This window comes from Primulina tabacum, chromosome 5, assembly GCF_025594145.1.
Source record: "Primulina tabacum isolate GXHZ01 chromosome 5, ASM2559414v2, whole genome shotgun sequence".
In the NCBI taxonomy this organism is placed as follows: domain Eukaryota; kingdom Viridiplantae; phylum Streptophyta; class Magnoliopsida; order Lamiales; family Gesneriaceae; genus Primulina; species Primulina tabacum.
The window spans coordinates 27,987,962-28,005,582 of record NC_134554.1 but is presented as its reverse complement, the minus strand read 5'-3'; the positions used below and the strand labels follow the sequence as shown (position 1 = coordinate 28,005,582).

The window sequence follows — 17,621 nt, the reverse complement described above, 5'->3', positions numbered from 1 at the left end:
GGAGTCGGTATCCCGAGTTATTCGGTAAGTTTTAATTTCGAGGACGAAATTTCTTTTAAGGGGGGAGAGTTGTAGAACCCGTAAATCGGACTACGTCTAAGCCATGCATAATTTCCAGTATTTAAATTAAAATGATGTTATTGCATGAGTAACTAAATTCTTTTTTTTTAATTTAATTATTTTTTTTATGCAGTAGTTTAACTAATATCCTTTCAGTTAATTAAGTGAGGCCGGACTGGAGTTGGAGTTTTGAGATAAAATTTAATATTAAGAAAATATTCTTAGAATTTATTTAAGATAAATAATAAGTCAATTTAATGTAAAAGAATGTTTGAGAAATAATTTAATAATTTGAGATAAGTAGTAAATAAAGTTCAATAATTAATTTCTCAATTCACTAAAATATTTAATGGGCAGATAAAACACTAAAGATTTAAAATACATTATTTAAGCAATATTTTTCCTCCACTTAATAGCATAATTTCGACCACCTCATAGGTGATTTAATATTTCTTTGGCAGCTCATCACATTTGACTCTTTCCTTATTATTTCTTGGTATGATAACCCTTTCATTTTTAATCACCATTAATTAATAATCAATCAATATCTTAGCCTTGTTTGAGTAGGAGGAATCGGTCATCATATCACCCCTCAATCCCACCTAATGACACCTCATTCCTTATCTAGCTAACAACTAGGATAGAAAGTGAGGAGCTTGCCATTTTGTATCCCATTTAATTAGTAAACTCCCCTCACTCCTAGCCATTCTGTCCCCACCATTATCACCGAAATTCAGAGCTTAATCAGAGCAAAAATCGTGAGACTCCTAGCAAGAAACAAGAGAGAAAAATCGAGTAGGAAAGAAGAACACTCCGTCTCCGCCGCGCCGCGTCGTCGTTTCGTTTGTTTTTCATTCGAAACAAACCAAGGCATGTTTATATTTTTCCTTTCACTCTTCAATCAAGCTATAATATGATTTTAAACCTTTCATGATCAAGATTTTATGAGGTAAAAACCGAAATATTTGACAGCACATTTTTGAAACATGTACAGAAAGTTTGTCTTCCTTGTGCTCCTCACGGCTTGGCTTCTTTTGACGGTTTCAGGTGGTTGGCTCGAGTCCAGGCTTTCCAGGCTGCTTCTAGGAATGTTATAGGGTGTGTTAGGAAGGGATTAGTCCATTGGTTTAAGCCATTTTTCCCTCAGCAAAACGAAATGACAGCAACCTCCCCATAGTGCAGAATTGGATTTCGAAAATTCTGGTTTTGTTTGTCTAAGGATGGTTCGAATCTTGGTTGGATCTTGGGCCTGTACCCTGGTTTAAACCCTTCCTTAGCATGTCTAGGACATGACCAAGATGCCCTTTCATGGCTTGGTTCACGTCCCAATCGGTTTTTTAAAAATAAACAAGAACAGCCCCCTTCGATCCCTTTCATTTTCTGCATGAGTTGGTGTTCGGTTATTAGGTTGGTATGGATCTTGTCTGGCATCTGGCCCTTAGCCACGGTCCATACCATACCCCTTGATGTCTAGATCATGCCATGGTCAATCAAATGGCCGCTGGAATGGTCCATGACAGCAAACGAAGCAACTCGCCCCACGCGCGCAGGTTCGCCTCTCGGGTGGAAGTTCGGGTGATCCATGGTGTTGATTGGATTTTGGCTGGCCTAGGGCCCTTAGCCATGGTTCAAGCCAACCCTTAGGATGTTGGGAAGAGGTTATGGTCGGTGGTTCAAGCCCCAATGGCCATTAACCTTGCAAACAACGCAAAGAAACGCAAGCGCCGCTGCTGTATTTTTGTGACAGCAAGTTGTGCTTCGGTTCAGAGGTGTGTTTCGAGTTCTTGGTTGGCTTTTAGCCTACGGTCTTAGATTGAACAGTACCCCATTGAGTTAGGAAGGTCAAGTTTTTTTCCGTTTGTGATTTGGTCAAGTTTAGAGGGCGTACGAAAATTTACGGTGCAATGTGCCAAAGTGACTCTCGAAAGAGCGTTTCATGTTTTTGGCCTCCATTCACCATGAAACATGTACAGAAAGTTTGTCTTCCTTGTGCTCCTCACGGCTTGGCTTCTTTTGACGGTTTCAGGTGGTTGGCTCGAGTCCAGGCTTTCCAGGCTGCTTCTAGGAGTGTTATAGGGTGTGTTAGGAAGGGATTAGTCCATTGGTTTAAGCCATTTTTCCCTCAGCAAAACGAAATGACAGCAACCTCCCCATAGTGCAGAATTGGATTTCGAAAATTCTGGTTTTGTTTGTCTAAGGATGGTTCGAATCTTGGTTGGATCTTGGGCCTGTACCCTGGTTTAAACCCTTCCTTAGCATGTCTAGGACATGACCAAGATGCCCTTTCATGGCTTGGTTCACGTCCCAATCGGTTTTTTAAAAATAAACAAGAACACCCCCTTCGATCCCTTTCATTTTCTGCATGAGTTGGTGTTCGGTTATTAGGTTGGTATGGATCTTGTTTGGCATCTGGCCCTTAGCCACGGTCCATACCATACCCCTTGATGTCTAGATCATGCCATGGTCAATCAAATGGCCGCTGGAATGGTCCATGACAGCAAACGAAGCAACTCGCCCCACGCGCGCAGGTTCGCCTCTCGGGTGGAAGTTCGGGTGATCCATGGTGTTGATTTGATTTTGGCTGGCCTAGGGCCCTTAGCCATGGTTCAAGCCAACCCTTAGGATGTTGGGAAGAGGTTATGGTCGGTGGTTCAAGCCCCAATGGCCATTAACCTTGCAAACAACGCAAAGAAACGCAAGCGCCGCTGCTGTATTTTTGTGACAGCAAGTTGTGCTTCGGTTCAGAGGTGTGTTTCGAGTTCTTGGTTGGCTTTTAGCCTACGGTCTTAGATTGAACAGTACCCCATTGAGTTAGGAAGGTCAAGTTTTTTTCCGTTTGTGATTTGGTCAAGTTTAGAGGGCGTACGAAAATTTACGGTGCAATGTGCCAAAGTGACTCTCGAAAGAGCGTTTCATGTTTTTGGCCTCCATTCACCAAATTTCGAAATACTGACATGTTAGGAGCATTATTTCATCATTTTAAGTGTATTTTAATCATGACTAAATGATGGTTCAGTGTTGGTTTGGGTTGGCACGGAGTCATGATTAAATACCAAGTCATTGGGCGTAATTGTCTCGTTTTTGGAGTCAATTACCAAGTTTGAGCGAGTAAATCATTTGCATATTTTTCATGTTAGATTTAAGTCGCAGCGAGCCTGGGAACGATCCAACTCATTCGGTAAAATTAATACAGGATATTTAATTATGTTATTTAATTATATTACGTGCAAAAATATAAAATATTCATTTTTGAGATTTATGCGATATTGCTTGTGGTCACTTCATTATCATGGGATTATTACTTCACCCGGTGGTCACTTACAGGTTCAGTTCAGTTCATTTATTGGTACGGATATCCAGTCCAAGGGCTGTGATGATCTCTACCGCCCAGTATACTGTGGTTTAGTCTGATCAGGCGATCCAGTTCAGTTCAGTTCAGGGGCCACTTGCGTAGAACATAATCCCAACAGAAAATTTATGACATGTTATTTTATTACAGGGCTCGATTGAGCAACCAGTTCACTTATGATTTTCAGTTCAGTTGTGCACGTATTATAATTACTCATGACATGATATTTTTACGTTACGCCAGACTCATGATATTTTTACGATGCATGCAATTTTATTATTATTACTTGTTATTTACGATATATGCATGCTGAGTCTTTAGACTCACTAGACTTGATTGTTGTAGGTACTGATGAGGTCGGGATCGAGGGCGGGGACCAGTGAGCCATCTTGGGTCGGCAGTAGTGGAACCCAAGGACCTCATTTTCAGCACTTACTATTTTTATTCCGAACTCAGCATTTTTATTTTGTTGAATTATTTTAAGTTGTTATTTGAAAACATTGTTTACTTCCGCTGTTACTTTAAACATTGAATCTTTTTATCAGTTTATGAGGCATTTTAATTATTTAAAAAGAAAATTTTAAATTTTTTCGCAAATTTTCAAGTACGAATTTCGGGCCTCTACATAAATAGAGCTCAATTCCTTCAGTTTTTTTATCCCAAAATCAAAAGCTTTTCAGCTTTGATAAAAAAGAGAGCGCATAGAAAAAAAGTGTATTTTTTCTTGAGTGCGGGAATTCTCTTGTGTGAGTTAGAGAAATTATTTTCTCGGTATACTCGGGTTTGGGAGTGAGAAATATTGAGTGTATTGGTGTATACACTTGTTGTAATATTTTTTCCAGTTATAAAAGTTGTAGTAGCTCCGTGACGTAGCCTATATTGGGTGAACCACGTAAATCTTTGTGTTCTTGTTGATTATTTTATTCCGTATTTTTGGGTACTATTATCATCTTGATCGGCATCGCTTCGGTGCAATTTCCCAACAACTGGTATCAGAGCCTTGTTGTGAAAATTCTTAAGAATTCTGAGTATGCTCTGTGGTTGCAGCTTTGTCTGATCTTCCATATCAGAAAAGATTTTCTAGATTTTTTGTTAAGGCTAGAGAAGTGATGGCCAGAGATGATGGATCGGGACCGAGAATCAACAAGTTCGACGGAACAGATTTTTCGTTGGTTACAGATAAAAGATTATTTGTATAGCAAGAAGTTGCATCAACCTCTATCTGGAAAGAAACCGGAAAAGATGGAGGATGATGACTGGAAGCTTCTTGACCGACAAGTGTAAGGTGTAATACGATTGACCCTAACGAAGAACGTGGCACATAACGTGGCGGAGGCAAAAACAACAGAGGAAATGATGTCCATTTTGTCGGACATGTACGAAAAGCCATCAGCAAATAATAAAGTACATCTCATGAAGAAGTTATTTAACTTGAAGATGAGAGAAGATGCATCGGTGGCTAAACACATCAATGAATTCAACACGATTGTTTCATAGCTAACATCGGTTGAAATTAAATTTGATGATGAGATTCGGGCACTTATTCTTTTGGCGTCTTTACCAGACAATTGGGAACCGATGCGGGCAGCGGTTAGCAACTCTGTTGGAAAAAGAAAGCTACAATTCAATGATGTCAGAGATCAAATTCTTGCTGAAGAAGTTCGCAAGATGGATTCGGGTGAAGGAACATCATCGAGATCTACTCTAAATCTCGAGAACAGAGGAAAGGGCAGGAGTGGCGAAAAGAGTTTCAACCAATGGCATGGAAGGTCCAAGTCAAGAAATGGAAAAGACAACAACACATTTGAAAAGAATGTGAAGTGCTGGAGCTGTGGTGAGACTGGTCACTTGAAAAAGAATTGAAAATCAACAAAGAATGACGCTAATGTTGTTACTGAGGATGTACATGATGCTCTATTACTATCCATGGAAAGCCCGGTTGATTCTTGGGTTATGGACTCGGGAGCTTCGTTTCATACCACTGGTAATCGTGATGTATTCGATAATTACATTGCGGGAGATTACGGTAAAGTTTTCCTGGCTGATGGAAAACCTTTGGAAATAATTGGTATGGGTGATATCCGGATGAAGATGACAAATGAATCTGTCTGGAAAATCAACAAAGTAAGGCATGTAACAAAGTTGACACACAATCTGATTTCAGTGGGACAGCTTGACGACGAAGGTCATAAGGTGACCTTTGAAGATGGTTCCTAGAAAGTGAAAAAGGGAGCCATGATTGTTGCTCGAGGAAAGAAAACTGGAATACTTTATATGACTTCCAGTTTGAGAAATAAATTAGCGGCTGTGGATACTGGAGCTAATTCAAGTCTATGGCATAGTAGGCTTGGGGATACGAGTGAGAAGGGAATGAAAATGCTTGTTTCAAATGGAAAGCTACCGGAATTAAAGATCGTTGAACACAATCCGTGTGAAGCTGTATTTTTTGGAAAGCAAAAAAAGGTGAGCTTTTCAAAAGAGGTTAGAAAACCGAAATCGACGGATTTGGAACTGGTACATACTGATGTATGTGGACCATCTCATGTGACATCCCTTGGAGATCACTCAAGATATTATGGCACTACTGTTGACGATTCGAGCAGGAAATTTTGGGTTTATTTTGTGAAAAATAAATCGGATGTATATGAGACCTTTAAACAATGGGAGTTAGCCATGGAAGATGTGATGGATTCACTGTCATCCAATCACATGTGGGAATTGTCAGAACTTCCTGAAGGTAAAAGAAGTTTTACATAGCAAGTGGGAGTATCGGTTAGAACATGACGGTAGCAAGCGGTACAAAGAAATACTTGTTGTAAAATGTGAAAAGTAAGTCATTGGTTACACTGATATTTTCTCTCTGGTGGTAAAGTTAACTACTATCAGGACTGTACTTGGATTGATGGTAAAAGAAGATTTACATCTGGAACAGTTAGATGTAAAGCCGACGTTTCTTCATGGTGAGCTAGATGAAGAAATGAATAAATCACAGGGATTTGAACTACGATGGAAAGAGAAAATGGTGTGCAAACTTTAGAAGAGCTTGTATGGTCTCAAACAAGCTTCAAGATAGTGGTACAAGAAGTTTGATGGTGTAATGAATAATGATGGTTTTCTGAGGTATCAGGCTGATCAATATTGTTATGTGAAGCTTGATGGTTATTATATCATACTACTGATATATGTAGATGATATGTTGATAGCAAGAGCTTGTCTGGAGGAGATTGATAAACTTGAGAAAGAGTTATCAAAGGAATTTGCTTTGAAGGATTTGGGTACTGCAAAACAAATCCTTGGAATGAGGATCCTTAGAGATCGGATGAATGAAGTCTTGAAGCTTGAGAAGATTCCTGGAAGCAAGAATCCAGCTGACATACTCACGAAGGCTGTTATCATTAAAAAACTGAAGTTGCGTTTGACTTCAGTTGGTCTCCTGGACTAACAAAGGAGGTATGAGCTGCTGCACTGATGGTGTGAAGACATGATTGAATCAAGTCTTCAAGTGGGAGAATTGTTAGGTATGATTTAATGAGGTAGGGCCCACACATTAAATAATATAATAATTAAAACATATTTTCCCACATATCCCACATCGTTATGATAACAAAACTGAACGAATTAATCGATTATAAATAGAGCTCAATTCCTTCAGTTATTGTATCCCAAAATCAAAAGCTTTTCAGCTTTGATAAAAAAGAGAGCGCATAGAAAAAATGAGTGTATTTTTTTCTTGAGTGCGAGAATTCTCTTGTGTGAGTTAGAGAAATTATTTTCTCGGTATACTCGGGTTTGGGAGTGAGAAATATTGAGTGTATTGGTGTATACATTTGTTGTAATATTTCTTCCAGTTATAAAAATTGTAGAAGCTCCGTGGACGTAGCCTATATTGGGTGAACCACGTAAATCTTTGTGTTCTTGTTGATTATTTTATTCCGCATTTTTGGGTACTATTATCATCTTGATCGGCATTGCTTCGGTGCAATTTCCCAACATATCATACATGGCTGGAATCCTAACTCAAAATACCATATTTAGTCATAAGACATCAAAATGAAATTCAATCATTTTGACACTGAACAACGCCCAAAACCAGCAACCATGAGATGCAAGGTCTGTGACAGATTTAGTTTAGACACTTATGAATATAAAATTCATATCTAACTCCTCATTGACTCAAATCGATATCCGCCAATTGGAGATGAAAGAAAACTCAAATATATAAGTTTTCCTAGAAAAAACAATTTCCAGAATCCTAACAGATAAATCCCAGAATTTACTAGAAGGCGCTACTACATGCACACTTCGCGGACAGAAGTCTGTACTGAGCAGTTTCGGCAAAATAAGCATAATGACCTCATATCTTAATGGAATTTAACGAATCTTATATCAATACAAAGAAAACGCATAGCTCTACAACTCTTAATTGAATCACAAGTCTAGAATCCGAGATCAAAAATGTCATAAACTCGAATTACAGTAGCTACTCTTCACAGCTCCAACACAGAATTCCATTTTGACACATTTTAGTAGAAAAATCATATCAAATCCGTTTTTAATTGGAATTCCATTTTGTCAGTGGCTATAGAAAGCTGACACATAGAGCTATAAGTGCTATTTGAACCACAAGTCAAGATTCTTAGTGCAATCCACACAAAAACCCAAAAATCAGAAGCCAAAAACCTGCAACTCGAAAAACAGAAACCAACTTCTTCCATGGATAAAATTTTGAAAACCTAGGCTTAGGGATTACTTTCAAAAGATTTCCTTGAACTGAAATAAAGCTAGAATCAACCTCTTCACACTCTAAAGAACCAAGAAAAATAGAAATCAAGAGCTGGAAAGGAAACGCAGCAACTTGGAAGAAACATGGTAAAAAGAAACAAGCTCCTCTATGATGATTATGGCAAGGAGAGCTGAGGGACTTCTTGGGCTAACTTGGGAGAGCTATGGAGACCCACTTCCTAGCAGCCAGAGGCGACGAGTAGCTGCTCACGATGGAGAAGAAAAAAAAATGGATGGAAGAGAAGAGACAAGAAGAAACGAGAAACTTAAAGGAAGAAATGGATTGGGCTTGGGGCAAATGGGCTTCCTTATAAACACATATCCATATACACATATACATGTATTTGAATGATTTAGCCCAATTGCTAGAATGTGACCCGGTCCAAATATTTACAACTCCTGTGTGCTATTAAACATCGATATGTATTTTAATATCGTCTATAATTCCGATATTTTCTAATACATATTTTTAACACACAAGTATAATTATTTGGCTTAATTATTTTAATTTAGCACTTTAAAATAATTATTTCTAATTCTTGCCAAATACCGAATAATTAAATTTGGGTTCTCACATTCTCCCCTCCTAATAAAAGATTTCGTCCTCGAAATCTAATGTACACAACACTTATACACAAAGTGGTTAAAACATTTATCATTGATAATACATCGGAAAATCTGAGTACATGGTGTTATTCATCATATTTTCAAACAAGTGAGGCCACTCTTGACGCATTCGAGCCTCTAACTCCCATCTAGCTTCTTCTATCCCATGTCTACTCCACTGCACCAAAACCAAAGGAATCGTCTTGTTCCTGAGTTGCTTCTCTTTACGATCAAGAATTTGAACTGGATGCTCAACATAAATTAGAGAATTATCTAACTCCACATCCTCGATACTCAAAACATGAGATGGATCTGGCTCATACTTCCGCAGTATAGATACATGAAACACATCGTGTATCACAGACAAACTCTGCGGCAAGTCCAAACGATAAGCCAAAGTGCCAATCCTCTCAACAATTGCATACGGACCATTATAACGTGGAGCTAACTACCCTTTACGTCCAAATCTCATAGTACCATGAAACGGTGATACTTTCAAGAAAACATAATCGCCAACCTGGAACTCTAAGGGCCGACGCCTTTTATTAGCATAACTTGCTTGACGATCCTGGGCTGCTTTCATTCTTTTTCTGATCAATTCAACTTTATCTTTCATTTCTTGTACAAACTCTGGTTTAGACATCTGTGGTTCTCCCACATCTTCCCAACAAATCGGAGATCTACACTTTCTGCCATATAAAGCTTCAAATGGTGCCATACCGATCGTTGTCTGAAAACTATTGTTGTAAGAGAATTCGACAAAAGACAATGATTCTTGCCAACCACCCCTGAAATCCATTACAACTGCTCGTAACAAATCCTCTAGAGTCTGGATGGTTCTTTCTGATTGACCATCTGTTTGGGGATGATAAGCAGTGCTCATGGCCAACTTTGAACCCAAAGATGATTGCAAACTACTCCAAAACTTCGAAGTAAACCTTGGATCACGGTCTGATACTATGGTTATTGGCACACCATGCAATCTTACCACATGATCAATGTACAATTTTGCCATTTTCTTGTAAGTACAAGTACGGTCATATGGAATAAAATTGGCTGATTTAGACAATCTATCAACAATCACCCAAATTGCATCACAACCACGATTAGAACGAGGTAGGTGTGTCACAAAATCCATAGCAATGTGCTTCCAATTCCGGTGTGGTACTTCAAGACTATTTAACATACCGCCAGGTCTCATTCGTTCAGCTTTAACCTATTGGCAAGTTAAACATTTAGCCACAAAATCAGAAATTTCCTTCTTCATACCTTCCCACTAATAATGAGCTCTCAAAGTATGATACATCTTTCGATTTCCTGGATGAATGCTATGTCTACTACAATGTGCTTCACGTAATAAATCTTCTTTCATATCTATCAAATTAGGAACCACAAGTCTCTCATTAAAGCGCAAATTACCATCTGAGGCAACACTGAACTTATTTGACTGATTGGTTTGAACCAATTCTTTCAATCTATGAATGTGTGGATCAGTTCTCTGCGCTGCTTTAATAGTTGATATTATATGTGGCTCGACTTTGATAGATGAAACTATAAAGTAATCTCCACTTGTTTGATAAGTCCATCCTGATGTTCCCAAATGCTCGTAGACTTTAGAAATATTCAGAGATGTCAGCATAGCGTTTTGAGCTTTCCTGCTAAGTGCATCTGCAACTAGATTCATTCGCCCTGGTTGATACTGAATCTCACAATCAAAGTCTTTAAGCAACTCCATCCATTTACGTTGTCTCATATTCAAGTCGGACTGTGTGAAAAGATATTTAAGGCTCTTGTGATCAGAAAAAATTACAAATTGTTCACCGTACAGATAATGACGCCATATTTTTAACGCAAACACAATGGTAGCCAATTCTAAATCATGAACTTGATATCGAGTCTCATGTGGCTTCAACTGTCGAGATGCATATGCAATAACTCGCCCATTTTGCATTAAAACACATCCCAGTCCATCCAGAGAAGCATCTGTACACACAACAAATCCACCTGAGCCTGAAGGTAAAGCTAACACTGGAGCTGTTGTCAACTTTTCCTTCAAAGTTTGAAAACTTGATTCACATTCTGCAGTCCACACAAAACGTCGATCTTTTTGCATTAATTGGGTCATAGGCCTTGCAATAACGGAAAATCTTTCAATAAAATGCCTATAATACCCTGCTAATCCTAGAAAACTGCGAATCTCAGAAACATTTGTTGGTGTTGGCCAATTAATAACAGCTTCGACTTTACTGGGATCCACTGAAACTCCCTGAGCGGATATAACATGACCTAGAAATACTACTCTGTCCAACCAAATTCACACTTAGAAAATTTAGCATATAATTGTGCTGCTCTGAGTGTTTGGAGTACTAGTCTCAAATGTTCTCGATGCTCCTTCTTTGTTTTTGAATAAATCAAAATGTCATCGATAAAGAAAATAATGAATTTGTCTAAAAATTCTCGAAAAACATGATTCATCAAATCCATGAAAACTGCTGGAGCATTAGTCAATCCGAAAGGCATGACTAAGAATTCATAATGCCCATAACGTGTCCGAAATGCAGTTTTAGGAACATGTTCCTCTTTAACTCTAAGCTGATGATATCCAGAATGAAGATCGATCTTGGAATACACGGATGTACCCTGCAACTGATCAAACAAATCATCGATACGTGGGAGAGGATATTTATTCTTCACTGTAGCTTTATTCAATTGCCGATAATCAATACACATCCTCATCGTCCCGTCTTTCTTCTTTACAAACAATACTGGAGCTCCCAAGGTGACATACTTGGTCTAATATAACCTTTCCCCAGTAAGTCTCGTAATTGTTCCTTGAGTTCTTTCAACTCCGCTAGAGCCAAACGATACGGTGCTCTAGAAATATGGTTCGTCCCTGACATTAACTCAATGCTGAAATCTATTTCCCTTTGGGGCGGAAAGCCAGGAATTTCATCAGGAAATACATCAGGAAAATCCTTTACCACAGGAATATCTGAAACTTTCAACATTTCTTCCTGTGTGACATCAACTGCATAAATCATGAATCCTTCATTCCCTGCCGAATGCTGATAGCAGTCTAAACATTTCCATTGCTGACACTAATGGAATGCATGACTGAGAATCATTACCATAAAAGTTCCACTTATGGCCATAATAAGGTCTAAATCTGACAACTCCATGGAAACAATCAACGGTGGCTCGATAATTCGTCAAAGTATCCATTCCCAAAATACAGTCGAAGTCAGACATAAACAATTTGATTAGATTAGTTATCATAAGGTTATCATCAAATCTAATCACACAGTTCAGAACTATCTCACGAGACATCAAATACACACCAGCAGGGGTAGACACAGACACTGTATCCATCAACAAGGTAGTAGCTATCTCATGCTCATCGATAAATGCAGCAGACAGAAATGAATGAGATGCTCCAGTGTCTATCAATATACGTGCAGGATGATAAAAAATAAAGCATATACCTGCAATGACCCATCCGGGCGTCTCATGAGCCTGGTCCTATGTCAACTCATGCACCCTAGCCTACTGAGGTCTTGGAAAGTACTGCTGAGAAGATCCTCTTGGCTGTTGGTAGTTAGGCTGTAGAGTAGATGGTCTAGGCACAGGGGCTCTCGGAAACTGGCTAAATTGCGAGGGTTGATACTGTTGTCTTCCCGCATTTGGACAAAATCTCGCATAATGTCCCGGTAATCCACATGTATGGCAGTCTCCCTGAACTCCTGTGCATTCGGTAGTAGGATGCCTACCTCCACATCTCCCACAAGAATCTCGAACATAACCACTAGATCTTCCTCCCCTAGAACTACCTGAACTAGATGAACTGCTGTAAGACTTCTTCTTAAAGTGCTTTCCTTTAGCTCTGAATTTCTGCTACTTTGGTGGCTGGTTTGATTGTGGAGGCTGATAAGGAGGTATGCCCACTGGCATCTGAATGCTACTCCCGGACCCTTGGGAAGTAAAAGATGGAACCTGTTGTGATCCTCCCCAAAGCAAACTAGCCTCAATATTCTTTGCTTTCTCTACCGCTTCTGCATAAGTAGTTGGTGCTCCAGTCATAACCAATGTATGTATCGTCCGATTCAGTCCTTGCATGAAACGCGAAAGCTTGGAACGATCACTATTAGAAACATGAGGTACGTAAGCTAGTAGAGCAGAAAATTCAGAGGCTTACTCTCCCACTGACATATTTCCCTGAACCAACTGATTGAACTCGACTTCCTTAGAAGAATAATAAGATGGAGGCGAGTATTCTTGAATAAAATGAGTACGGAATACCTCCCAAGAAATTATCTGACCAGATTCTCGGATTGCTTCCTCTGTGGCTTCCCACCACAGTTGTGCTCGATCCTTGAGTTGGTAAACAGCTAATTTGAGTCTCAGCTCCGGAGTGTACTTCACCAGATTAAACAAATAGTTCATGCTCTTCAGCCACACTTTTGTCTTTTCGCCACCTTCATTTCCAAAGAATTTGGAGGACGCATATCTTGGAATTTAGAAATCACTAACTCCATTTCTCTCATTCTTTGGGTCAGCTGCTGAACTTCACGATCAACTTCCACATTTCTTGCAACATGCCTTTCTCGACGAATTGGTGGTTCCTGCTCCACCTCTATCTCTATATTCACATTTTGATTTGCCCTTCCTCTAGAGCGGCCACGTCTACCTTCGCCAATACCCTCAGTATTTCCTATGTTTGAGCTTCGAACTCTTGGATAACTTCTTTTCCTTTTCTGCCTCTTCCTCCCTGTACCATCTACAAGACACAAGGATTAATCCACAAGCAGAAAAATAATAGTAAGCACTGAAGGGTTTCAAGGAAAATTAAAACTTACTCCACTAGGTACAAATAAACGAAGCGTCAAACTTACTTCACTACCAGCTCTATCTCAGCTAAGTTAATAATCATAGCATGCAAATCAAATAAAGAGCAAGTAATAAATCAAATACGAAATCTATTTATTTGTGTCTAAACTCGAGTGTCCTAGACTCTAATTCGAGCATATTCCAGTTACGCTCTGATACCAACTGTGAGGGCCCGTGCTCCTGATTAATTTTTAATTATCAAACAACCAGGATTTATTAGCGTAAACAGCAAAAACGTGTAAAAATTTTCCATTTTGGGCCTACAGAAATTTCGGCATGACCTTCCCTTAAATAGGACATACCAAAAAAATTAAAACAACACAACAAAACCTTTATACTCGAAAATAGAGTCCAATAAAACAAACAGAATACCAATCGCACACAGAGCCGACTAGGCTCGATCACACCAAATAGGATCCAACACTCAAAATACAACCATACAAATACACGAGGCATCTACTCGGCAAATGACTCAGTATATAGTATAAATATCTGGGGACTCCAAACTCAAACTGACTCACTGGGCTCCACCAACAGACGCTCCGCCAGCTGCATCAGAACCACCTGTATAACCTGCTATGGAATCACAAAACAAACCACAGCAGCCCCGAGGGACAGGGGTCAAACCCCAGTACGAAGATCAAATAAATTACAGCATAAATAAATGACATATAATAAAATCAATGCAATGCAATGCATGTAGGGTACCAATAATCTCGGATATCAAACTGGATCCAAGGAAACGAAAGCAACAACTATGGCCACATGTGCCAGGGGTGTGACGTGTCAAATACGCCCTCGGCCCTGCACATCTGCGTCAGGGGTGTCAGTCTGAAGAACTGCTTGGCTCTTCCGCTAGTCATCAGAGGTGTGACGCTCAAACGCCCTCGGCTCTGATGTCTAAATAACTCATCCAAGAGTAAACAGAGATCTCGGAAACAACGGAGTCATGGCTCGATATGAATGCGTGTTCAACAATGCATATAAATTCACAAATTATTCCAATATATTTAAAAACTCACATTTAATTTTAAAAATGAGGAATAATCCTAAAATACACCCAAACAGCACAAAGAGCACATAAACACATAGTTTTCATAAAATCACATCAATTTAATTACACGTTGTTATAGACGCTGTAAAGAATCGATCAATCCGTACCTTAACCTTCAAATTAAATTACCACAATAGTTTATAAACTCCTCGGTGCTTCCTGGCTACTAAAGCCTGTGGCAAATAATTAATTACCATCAAGTAAATATTCAACTTTTAGCCAAAAACAATTTACTAATTCCAGCTTGGACCTAAGCTCGGTTGTAAGGCCATAACTCAACCAAAACTTAACCAAAACATACTTATCATACATGGCTGGAATCCTGACTCAAAATTCCATATTTAATCAGAAGACATCAAAATGAAATTCAATCATCTTGACACTGAACAACGCCCAAAACCAACAACCATGAGATGCAAGGTCTGTGACAGATTTAGTTTAGACACTTATGAATATAAAATTCATATCTAACTCATCATTGACTCAAATCGATATACGCCAATTGGAAATGAAAGACAACTCAAATATATAAGTTTTCCTAGAAGAAACCATTTCCAGAATCCTAACAGATAAATCCCAGAATTTACTAGAAGGCGCTACTACATGCACACTTCACGGACAGAAGTCTGTACTGAGCAGTTTCGGCAAATGAGCATAACGACCTCAATTCTTAATGGAATTTAACGAATCTTATATCAATACAAAGAAAACGCATAGCTCTACAACTCTTATTTGAATCTCAAGTCCAGAATCCGAGAGCAAAAATGTCATAAACTTGAATTACAGTAGCTACGCTGCATAGCTCCAACACAGAATTCCATTTTGACACATTTTAGTAGAAAAATCATATCAAATCCGTTTTTAATTGAAATTCCATTTTGTCAGTGGCTATAGAAAGCTGACACATAGAGCTATAAGTGCTATTTGAACCACAAGTCAAGATTCTTAGTGCAATCCGCACAAAAACCCGAAAATCAGAAGCCAAAAACCTGCAACTCGAAAAACAGAAACCAACTTCTTCCATGGATAAAATTTTGAAAACCTAGGCTTAGAGATTACCTTCAAAAGCTTCCCTTGAACTGAAATAAAGCTAGAATCAACCTCTTTACACTCTAAAGAACCAAGAAAAATAGAAATCAAGAAGCTGGAAAGGAAACGCAGCAACTTGGAAGAAACATGGTAACAAGAAACAAGCTCCTCTATGATGATTATGGCAAGGAGAGCTGAGGGACTTCCTGGGCTAACTTGGGAGAGCTATGGAGACCCACTTCCTAGCAGCCAGAGGCGACGAGTAGCTACTCACGATGGAGAAGAAAAAAAATGGATGGAAGAGAAGAGACAAGAAGAAACGAGAAACTTAAAGGAAGAAATGGATTGGGCTTGGGGCAAATGGGCTTCCTTATAAACAAATATCCATATACACATATACATGTATTTGAATGATTTAGCCTAATTTCTAGAATGTGACTCGGTCCAAATATTTACAACTCCCGTGTGCTATTAAACATCGATATGTATTTTAATATCGTCTATAATTCCGATATTTTCTAATACATATTTTTAACACACAAGTATAATTATTTGGCTTAATTATTTTAATTTAGCACTTTAAAATAATTATTTCTAATTCTTGCCAAATACTGAATAATTAAATTTGGGTTCTCACACTTTTCGCCGACTCTCTTAATGTCGAACAGATGAGAATGCCTCCTGAAGTGACGGTAATGGCTTGATACTGAGAATACGGCCTCGGACGTCATCGAACTCCTTATTCAGTCCGGATAACATCTTTAACACACGCTTGGTCTCAATGATTTTGTTATAGAGATGGGCATCTGCAGGGCATGTCCACTTGTGTTGATCGTAGAGGTCTAGTTTCTGCCAAATTCGAACAAGGATGGTGTAGTAGTGAGTGACTGAGGAATCGCCCTGCCGAAGGTCATGGAGACTGCTCTCTATCTCGAAGAGCTCAGACGTGTTATCGATGTTGGATTATGTTGTTATTGCGTGGTCCCATATCTCTGCAGCAGTATCATACATCAGAAACCCTTCACCGATTTCAGTGGTCATGGAGCTGATTAGCCACGTCTTGACCATGTTGTTATTTGTCTTCCATACTCTATGGCCTGGATCGTCTTCCTCTGGAGCTTGGATCATTCCAATTAGGTAGTCGTCCTTGCGTTTACCGCTCACAAACATCAAAACTGATCTGGACCATGCTAAGTAATTTTGGCCATTCAGCATGTGATGTGTGATGAAACTAGTAAAAGAGTCTGTGGCTGAAGAAGTAGAGATAACTGGTAAAGGTGATGTGGCCATGATGTTAAGATGGTGCTATGGCTCTAATACCATGTGGAAAAAATGAGTGAGGAATAATCTGATTATCTTCTCATTAACAAACGAAGTAAATATACAACTTAATATCCTTAAAAGTAGGAGTTGTAACAAATCTAATAACAAAATCAGTAACAAGATAATCTTAAAACTAGGAATATAACAGACAGATTACATAACTAATCCATGTATTTATATCCTATAATTATTTCTAAATACATGGCAAGCTTCTAGACATTCCACATATATGAACGTGTTATGATTTCCTACGATTACGCTGCCAATATAGGATGTTTAAGGGATAAAACAAGGGCGGTTAAAGGAGGAAACGAGGGCTAGACAAGGACTAGAAGGGGCTGTGCGTGGCTGATGGTAGAGCCTAGGGTTTTCATGGGGCATGTGCATGCAAGGCTCGGCCGTAAGGAGGGGCTGCACCAGGGCTCGACCAGGCTTGGTCTCGGCCCTGTGCAAGTGATGTTCAAGGGCCAAGAAGAGTCCTAGCCATTCGGCCGTAAGGGGGGGCTGCACCAGGGCTCGACCAGGCTTGGTTTC

General features: G+C 39.2%; 1 long non-coding RNA gene across 4 annotated transcripts in view; it reads right to left on the bottom strand.

Annotated features, from left to right (window-relative positions):
• Positions 1-16,088, bottom strand: part of LOC142544955 (uncharacterized) — a 28,463-nt gene extending 12,375 nt beyond the window's left edge. For 2 of the 4 annotated variants that reach the window (XR_012820163.1, XR_012820164.1), the window contains exons 1-2: positions 15,795-16,088; positions 14,203-14,254 (exon numbers count right to left, since the gene is read on the bottom strand). This is a non-coding gene — a long non-coding RNA (uncharacterized LOC142544955). Of the gene's footprint in view, positions 1-8,250; positions 8,371-13,690; positions 14,255-14,842; positions 14,909-15,794 lie in introns of those variants that run through there. The other 2 variants (XR_012820165.1, XR_012820162.1) reach the window with 2 other exon arrangements.
• Positions 16,089-17,621: the final 1,533 nt, after the last annotated feature.